The following is a 9,559-nucleotide window of genomic DNA, read 5'->3' on the forward strand; positions in this document are numbered from 1 at the left end:
TATACCTTAAATCTAGGGTATGACTTTGTTCTAGATTCCAGCCTGATCACATTCTCTCCTTTTTTTTCTCTTTTAAATTTTTTCCTTCTTTTCTCAACCAACTTCCTATCTTATCAATTCCTTTTTAAAAATATTTTTAAATTTTCACCTTTACAGTTTTATTCCATCCTTTCATCATAATTACCCTTCTTTCTGTGTGTGTATATATATATATATATATATATATATATACACGTTTTTCTTTCTTTAAAATTTTTGGAGGCAATTTCTTCTAAAAGACCAAACTGCACCCAAAATCTAGTGTGTGCTTCTGTTCTAATCAGCAACCTGATCATACTATTGTTTTTCTTTTTGTCCTATCTTCCCCACCCCCACCCCCCCAGTTTTAGGTCTCTTCTGGTATGTTTAGTGTATATTTTTCTGGGGTCATTTTTACCCTATTCATCTGTTCTTCTCTGGACAAAGTGACAAAACAAAATCTCACCCCCCCCCCAAAAAAAAAGAGCTAGAGGCAGTACTGACTGCCAGGAACATAATCAATACCAATATTAGTAAGATGTCAGAACTAGAGTTCAGAATGGCAATTATAAAGATACTAGCTGAGCTTGGAAAAAACATAGAAGATACTAGAGAATCCCTTTCTGGAGAAACAAAAGAACTAAGTCTAAATCAAAGAACAAGTCTAAATCAGAGTATTAATGAGGTGAAATAAAATATGGAGGCTCTAATTACTAGGATAAATGGGGCAGAAGAGAGAATTAATGATATAGAAGACCAAATGATGGAGAATAATGAAGTTGAGAAAAAGAGAATAATAAACAACTACTGGATCACAAGGTGAGAATTTGAGAGATAAGTGATACCATAAGATGAAACAATAAAACATTTGGGATTCCAGAAGAAGAAGAAAGAGAGAGAGGGACAGAAGGTATATTGGAACAAATTATAGCAGAGAATTTCCCTAATTTGGGGACAGAAATAAGCATCAAAATCCAGGATACACAGAGAATCCCCCTCGAAATTAATAAATATAGGTCCACACCACACCATCTAAATGTAAAACTTACAAATCTCAGTGACAAAGAAAAAATCCTGAAAGCAGCTCAGGACAAGAGGTCTGTAACCTATAATGGTAGAAACATTAGATTGGCAGCAGACCTATCCACAGAGACCAGGCAGGCCAAAAAAGGATGGACATGATATATTCAGAGTACTAAATGAGAAAAATATACATCCAAGAACACCATATCCAGCTAGACTGTCATTGAAAATAGAAGGAGAGATAAAACTTTCAGAACAAACAAAAATTAAAGAATTTGCAAACCAGCCCTACAGGAAATAATGAAAGGGGTCCCTTAGCAAAGTAGAGCCTAAAAGTAACATAGATCAGAAAAGAATAGAGACAATACACAGTAACACTCATCTTATAGGCAATACAATGGCACTAAATTATTATCTTTCAATATTTACCCTGAATGTAAATGGGTTAAATGCCCCAATCAAAAGACACAGGGTATCATATTGGATTAAAAAAAAATAAGACCCATGATATGCTGTCTAAAACAGACTCATTTTAGACCCAAAGACATCTCCAGATTTAAAATGAGGGTGTGGAAAACTACTTATCATGATAATGGACATAAAAAAAAAAAAGCTGGGGAAACGAAAAACGAAAGCTGGGGTGGCAATCCTTCTATCAAACAAATTAGATTTTAAGCCAAAGAGTATAAATAAGAGTATAATAAGAGATGAGGAAAGATATGAGGAAAGGCACTATATCATACTTAAATGGTCTGTCTAACAAAAAGATCTAAAGATTTTAAATATCTATGCTCCTAACATGGGAGCAACAAATTATATAAGCCAATTAATACAAAATCAAAGAAACACATTGATAATAATATGATAACAGGAGGGGACTTTAACAACACCCTCACTGAAATGAATAGGTCACATAGGCAAAAGATCAACAAGGAAATAAAGGTTTTAAATGACACACTGGGCCAGATGATCTTCACACATATATTCAAAACATTCCATCCCAAAGCAACAGAATACACATTCTTCTCTAGTGCACATGGAACGTTCTCCAGAATAGATTGTATCCTGGGTCACAAATAAGGTCTCAACTGGTACCAAAATATTGGGATCATTCCCTGCATATCTTTGAATCACAATGCTTTGAAACTTGATCTCAGTCACAAGAAGAAAGTTGGAAAGAACTCAAATACATGGAGGCTAAAGAGCATCCTACTAAAGAATGAATGGGTCAACCAGGAAATTAAATAAGAATTTAAAAAATTAATTGAAACAAATGAAAATGAAAACACAACTGTTCAACATCTTTGGGATGGAAGAAAGGTGGTCCTGAGAGGAAAGTATATAACAATACAAGCCTTTCTCAAGAAACAAGAAAGGTCTCAAGTACACAACCTAACCCTACATCTAAAGGATCTGGAGAAAGAATAGCAAATAAAGCCCAAACCCAGCAGAAGAAGAAAAATAATAAAGATCAGAGAAGAAATCAATGAAATAGAAACAAAAGGACAGTTGAACAAATCAATAAAACTAAGATCTGGTTCTTTGAAAGAATTAATAAGATGGCTAAACCCCTGGCTAGACTTATCAAAAAGAAAAGAGAAAGAAACCAAATTAATAAAATCATGAATGAAAGAGGAGCGCTCACAAGCAACACCAAAGAGATACAAACAATCATAAGAACATATTATGAGCAACTATACGCCAGCAAATTTGACAATCTGGAAGAAATGGATGCATTCCTAGAGACATATAAACTACCACAACTGAACCAGGAAGAAATAGAAAACCTGAACAGACCCATAACCAGTAAGGAGATTGAAGCAGTCTTAAAAATCTCCCAGCAAACAAGAGCCCAGGGCCAGACGGCTTCCCAGAGGCATTCTACCAAACATTTAAAGAAGAATTAATACCTATTCTCCTGAAACTGTTAAAAAAATAGAAATGGAAGGAATACTTCCAAAGTCATTTTATGAATACAGCATTACCTTGATCCAAAAACCAGACAAAGTCCCCACCAAAAAGGAGAATTACAGACCAATATCCTTAATGAACACAGATGCAAAAATTATCACCAAAATACTAGCCAATAGGGTCCAATAGTACATTGAAAGGATTATTCACCACGACCAAGTGGGATTTATTCCTGGGCTGCAAGTTTGGTTCAACATTCACAAATCAATCAATGTGATACAATACATTAATAAAAGAAAGAACAAGAGCCATATGATCCTCTCAATAGATGCTGAAAAAGCATTTAACAAAATACAGCATCCGTTTTTGGTCAAAACTCTTCAAAGTGTAGGGATAGAGGGTACATACCTCAATATCATCAAAACCATCTATGAAAAACCCACAGCAAATATCATTCTCAATGGGAAAAAAACTGAGAGCTTTTCCCTTGAGGTCAGGAACATGGTAGGGCTTTCCACTATCACCCCTATCAGCATAGTACTAGAAGTCCTAGCCTCAGCAATCAGACAACATAAAGAAATAAAAGGCATCTGAATCAGCAAAGAAGAAGTCACACTCTCACTCTTTGCAGATATGATACTTTATGTGGAAAACCCAAAAGACTCCACTCCAAAACTGCTAGAACTTCTACAGGAATTCAGTAAAGTGTCAGGATATAAAAGCAATGCACAGAAATCAGTTGCATTTCTCTACACCAACAACAAGACAGAAGAAAGAGAAATTAAGAAGTCAATTCCATTTATAATTGCACCCCAAACCATAAGATACCTAGGAATAAATCTAACTAAAGAGACAAAGATCTGTACTCAGAAAACTATAAAGTACTCATGAAAGAAATTGAGGAAGACACAAAGAAATGGATAAACATTCCATGCTCATGAATTGGAAGAACAAATATTGTGAAAATGTCTATGCTACCTAGAGCAATCTACAGATTTAATGCAATCTCTATCAAAATACCATCAACTTTTTTCAAAGAAATGGAACAAATAATCCTAAAATTTGTATGAAACCAGAAAAGACACCGAATAGTCAGAGGAATGTTGAAAAAGAAAACCAGTGTTGGTGACATCACAATTCTAGTCTTCAAGCTCTATTACAAAGCTGTAATCATCAAGACAGTATGGTACTGGCACAAAAACAAACCCATAGATCATTGGAACAGAATAGAGAGCTCAGAAATGGACCCTCAACTCTATGGTCAACTAATCTTCGACAAAGCAGGAAAGAATGTCCAATGGAAAAAAGACAGTTTCTTCAACAAATGGTGTTGAGAAAATTGGACAGCCACATGTAGAAGAAGGATACTGGACCATTTCCTTACACCACACACAAAATAGACTCAAAATTGATCAGAGACCTCAATGTGAGACAGGAATCCATCAAAATCCTTGAAGAGAACACAGGCAACAACCTCTTCCACCTCAGCCACAGCAACGTCTTCCTAGACACATCAACAAAGGCAAGGGAAGGAAGGGCAAAAATGAACTCTTGGGAACTCATCAAGATCAAAAGATTTTGCACAGCAAAGAAAACAGTCAACAAGATCCAAAGACAACTGACAGAATGGGAGAAGATATTTGCAAATGACATACCAGATAAAGGGCTAGTGTCCAATATCTATAAAGAACTTATCAAACTCAACACCCAAAGGACAAATAATCCAACCAAGGAATGGGTAGAAGACATGAACAGACACTTCTGCAAAGAAGACATCCAGATGGCCATCAGACACATGAAGAAGTGTTCAACATCAGTGGGCATCAGGGAAATACAAATCAAAGCCACAGTGAGATACCACCTCACACCAGTTAGAATGTTTACAATTAACCAGTCAGGAAAGGACAGATGTTGAGAATGCAGAGAAAGGGGAGCCCTCCTACACTGTTGGTAGGAATGCAAGATGGTGCAGCCAGTGTGGAAAACATTATGGAAGTTCCTCAAAAAGTTGAAAACAGATCTACCCTATGACCTGGCAATTGCACTACAGGGTATTTACCCTAAAGATACAAGTGTAGTGATCCAAATGGGTACAATGCACCCAAATGTTTTTAGCAGTAATGTCCACAATAGCTAAACTCTGGAAAGAGCCTAGATGTCTGTCAACAGATAAATGGGTAAAGAAGATGTGGTGCATATACACAATGGAATACTATAGAGCCATCAAAACCTCCATGAGAGCACTGGGTGTGGTGAAAAAATAATGAATACTGTTTTTCTGAAAATAAATAAATTGGAAAAAAAACCCCCATGAAATCTTGCCATTTGCAATGACATGGATGGAACTAGAGGGCATTATGCTGAGCGAAATAAGTCATTCAGAGAAAAAGAATTATCATATGGTCTCTCTGATATGAGGAATTTGAAAGGCGGTGTGGGGGGTCTTAGGGGAAGGGAGGGAAAAATGAAACAAGATGGGACCGGGGAGGGAGACAAACCATAACAGCCTCTTAATCTTAGGAAAGAAACAGAGGGTTGCTGGAGGGGAGGGGAGTGGGAAGAATGGGGTGCCTGGGTGATGGACATTAGGGGAGGGTATGTGCTATGTTGAGCACTATGAATTGTGTAAGACTGATGATTCTCAGACCTGTACCCCTAAAACAAATAATACATTACATGTTAATTTAAAAAAAAAGAGAGAGAAGAAAAAAAAAACCCTCAATGGGATATCACCTCACACCAGTCAGAATGGCTAAAATTAACAAGTTAGGAAATGATAGATGCTGGTGAGTATGGGGAGAAAGGGGAACCATTCTACACTGTTTTTGGGAATGCAAGCTGGTGCAGGAACTTTGGAAAATAGTTTGAAGGTTCCTCAAAAAGTTGAAAACAGAGATACCTACATCCCAGCAATTGCACTATTGGGTATTTTGTAGTGATCCAAAGGGGCACGTGCACCCCAATGTTAATAACAGCAAGTCCACAATAGCTAAACTATGGAAAGTGCCTAGATGTCCATCAACAGATGAATGGATAAAGAAGATATGGTACACACAACGCCATCAAAAAAATGAAATCTTGCCATTTGCAATGATGTGGATGGAACTTGAGGGTATTATGCTAAGTGAAATAAGTCAATCAGAGAAAGACAATTATCATATCATCTCATCAATATGAGGAATTTGAGAAACAAGACAGAGGATCATAGGGGAATTGAGGGGGAAATGAAACAAGATGAAACCAGAGAGGGAGACAAACCATAAAAGACTCATAATCTCAGGAAACAAATTTAGGGTTGCTTGAGTTGGGGGTGGGGTGGGGTGGGAAGGATGGGGTGCCTGGGTGATGGACACTGGGGAGGGTATGTGCTATTGTGGATGCTGTGAATTGTGTAAGACTAATGAATAACAGACTTGTACCCCTGAAACAAATAATACATTATATGTCAATTAAAAAAAAAAAGAAATTGTGTCAGTCATCAACAATCTCCCAACAAGCCAAAGTCCAGGGCCTGACAACTTTCCAGGGAAATTCTACCAGAAATTTAAAGAAGAATTAATAGCTATTCTTCTTAAACTGTTCCAAAAAAGTAGAAAAAGAAGGAACACTTCCCAACTTACTCTTTTTTTTTTCAGACACATTTATTCAGTGTTATGATCAGACTATTACATTTAGCAATCAACAGCATGGGTAGAAATTAAAAAAAAACTACATTAAAGCCCTTTGTTGGAATGTTTTACACTTTCCACAGAATAGAAACAAATAACCTGTTATACAATTAGTCACAAATTCAGTCCTTGAGTTTTTTGCCCATACACATGAGTACTGTCTAAAACATGTCCTCTATAGCAGCTACGCCCTGCCACTGCTGTGCTTGGCTGAGTTCACAAATCTGTTGTAACCTGTGGCTTCCCTGTCACTTCTCTGGCTTTCTTCTCCTGCTAAGCTTTTGTTTTCCCGGCAGCATTTAAAACGTTCTGCCACTAACATAGCCACTGCTGCTGCTGGAACTGCCATAACTGCCTTGGTTTTGTAGTTTGGCAAAGTATTGGCCTCCACCACCATAGAAGCCAGGGCTTCTGCCTCCAAAATTTCCTCCTTTCATGGATCTAAAATTTGAGGATTGATTGTTATAATTGCCAAAATCATTATAGCTTCCACCACCTCCAAAGTAGCTTCCACCATTACTAAAACCCATTATAGCCATCTCCACTGTCACCATATCTGCCACCACCTTGACTGCCACCAACACCACCTTACCCACTGAACTTCCCTCCATGACCAAAGTTGCCATTCCCACCAAAACCACCTCCACAACCACCAGCAAACTTTCCAATACCACTTTGGCCTCTTTAGCTGGAAAAAGCACTAGCCATTTCTTGCTTAGATAAGGCTGTCTTTACTTCATAGTTGTGGCCATTCACAGTGTGGTATTTTTGAATGACAATGTTGTCTACAGAGTCATGGTCATTAAATGTTACAAAAGCAAAACCTCTGTTTTTGCCACTGCCTCAGTCATTCATGATCTCAATCACTTCAATTTTCCCATACTGTTCAAAATAATTTCTTAGAGATTATGTTCTCCAGTGTCTTCTTTAATGCCACCAACAAAAATCTTGTTCACAGTTAAGTGGGCACCAAGTCTTTGAAAATCTTCTCTTGAGACAGCCCTCTCTGGTTCCACAACTCTTCCATCTACCTTGTGTTGTGTTGCATTCATGGCTGCATCCACCTCCTCCAAAGGGGTGTACATGACAAACCCAAAGTCTCTGGAGTGCTTGGTGGTTGGATCTCTCATTACCAAGCAGTCCGTAAGTGTTCCCCATTGCTCAAAATGGCTCCTCAGACTCTCATCGGTTGTTTCAAAGCTCAAACCTCTGAAAAAGAGCTTCTGCAGCTGTTCAGGCTCTTTGCGAGCATGAACTCAGGCTCTTTAGGCATGACAGTGGTGGGAGGGGAGATTTTAATGATGCTTAATCAGCAAAGTCCATGGGCAGAAAGGAGTAATCTAACAAATATATCTCTTCCCAACTCATTCTATGGGGCCACCATGCCCTTATTTTCAAAACTGGACAAAGACCCCACTAAAATGGAGAGTTAAAAGCTAATATTCCTGATGAACATGGATACAAAAATTCTCAACAAGACACTGGCATATCAAATGCAATGGTACATTAAAAGAATTATTCACCACAATCAAGTGGGATTTATTCCTGGGCTGGAGGCCTTGTTCAATATTCACAAATCAATCAGTGTGATACACTACATTAATAAAAGAAAGGATGAGAACCACACGATCTTCTCAAAAGATGCAGAAAGCATTTTTTAAAAAGATTTTATTTATTTATTTGACACACAGAGAGAGAGAGATCACAAGCTGGCAGTGAATCAGGCGGGTGGGGGGGGAAGCAGGCTTCTTGCTGAGCAAAGAGACCGATGTAGGGCTCGATTCCAGGACCCTGAGATCATAACCTGACCTGAAGGCAGAGGCTCAACCCACTGAGCCACCCCGGTGTCTCAATGCAGAAAGTATTTAATGCCATTTTATTACTTGTTTTCTTGTTGTTTCTGGAGATTTTCTCTGTTCCTTTCTAGTCTGTGTCACTTTTGGTCTTTCTTTCACACTCAAAGAGTCCCCTTTCATATTTCTTGTAGGACTGGTTTAGTGTTCATGAACTCCTTTAGGTTTTTTTTTTTTTAATGTCTGGGAAACTATCTCTCCCATTTTGAATGATAACCTTTGTTGATTTATTCTTAGAAAACATATTATAAGCCCTAAGGAGTGAGTGTGGAAGCAGCTGAAATGTCAGCAGCATTCCTGGTCTCAGGGTGTTGAATGCAATGACCCAGTAGGAGCAGGATCCCACAACCCCCAGGACAGGGCAAAAGGGAAAAGCTATGAAAGAATGTAATTCTTAGTCTCCCCTTCTTGCACCCAGCGATTGCTAGCCCAAACATCCTGCTCCTCCCTTATTCCATGACTGACTCCCTGTGTGTCTACATGTAGGGGAAAATGCAAGCCTGCTTCAAGATATTTGCCATCCCCTTGTACTCTTTTCCTACACTTGGAGGCATCTGTCTTTGCATTTCTGATAAAAACAAAACCAGAATAAAAGCTATGTGCAGGGTTCAGCTGCTGCTGCTCTCTCTTATAGAGGCAGCCCTGCGCCGCCCCTCAGATTGGTGTCTGAGAATTTTATTTCAGTGCATGACATTTGGCACACAAACAGGGAAGTTTTCAGGGCTCGATAGAGTCCTCATCCACAGTATGGGGTGACATTTGGATCCTAAGGGTGTTACTTTTTCAGGGCTCAATGGAGTCCTGAGCACAATGTGCATTTGGTACCTAAGGGTGGAACTTCTTTAGGACCTGATAGAGTCCTCATCTGCATGTCACTCCTCAAGCCTGAGAAAAGGAAAGGGCGTCCACTCATCCAGGTAGGAACTATAGGCACTTGATTCCTGTGATGGAGTGACCATTGAACTCTTTTTTCCTTTCTTTCAGGTGTGCAGTATTATTTTTTATTTCTCTCTGATCTATTTTTCTGTCTGTTATAAACCTATTAGTCATGGGAACATCTTTAAGTAAGCAACAAGTTGCTTATAA

General features: G+C 38.4%; 1 pseudogene; it reads right to left on the reverse strand.

Annotated features, from left to right (window-relative positions):
• Positions 1–6,919: 6,919 nt before the first annotated feature.
• LOC122896608 lies at positions 6,920–9,344 on the reverse strand (annotated as a pseudogene).
• Between the last annotated feature and the right edge of the window lie 215 nt (positions 9,345–9,559).

The sequence above is a fragment of the Neovison vison genome, chromosome X (genome assembly GCF_020171115.1).
Source record: "Neovison vison isolate M4711 chromosome X, ASM_NN_V1, whole genome shotgun sequence".
NCBI classification, from domain to species: Eukaryota; Metazoa; Chordata; class Mammalia; order Carnivora; family Mustelidae; genus Neogale; species Neogale vison.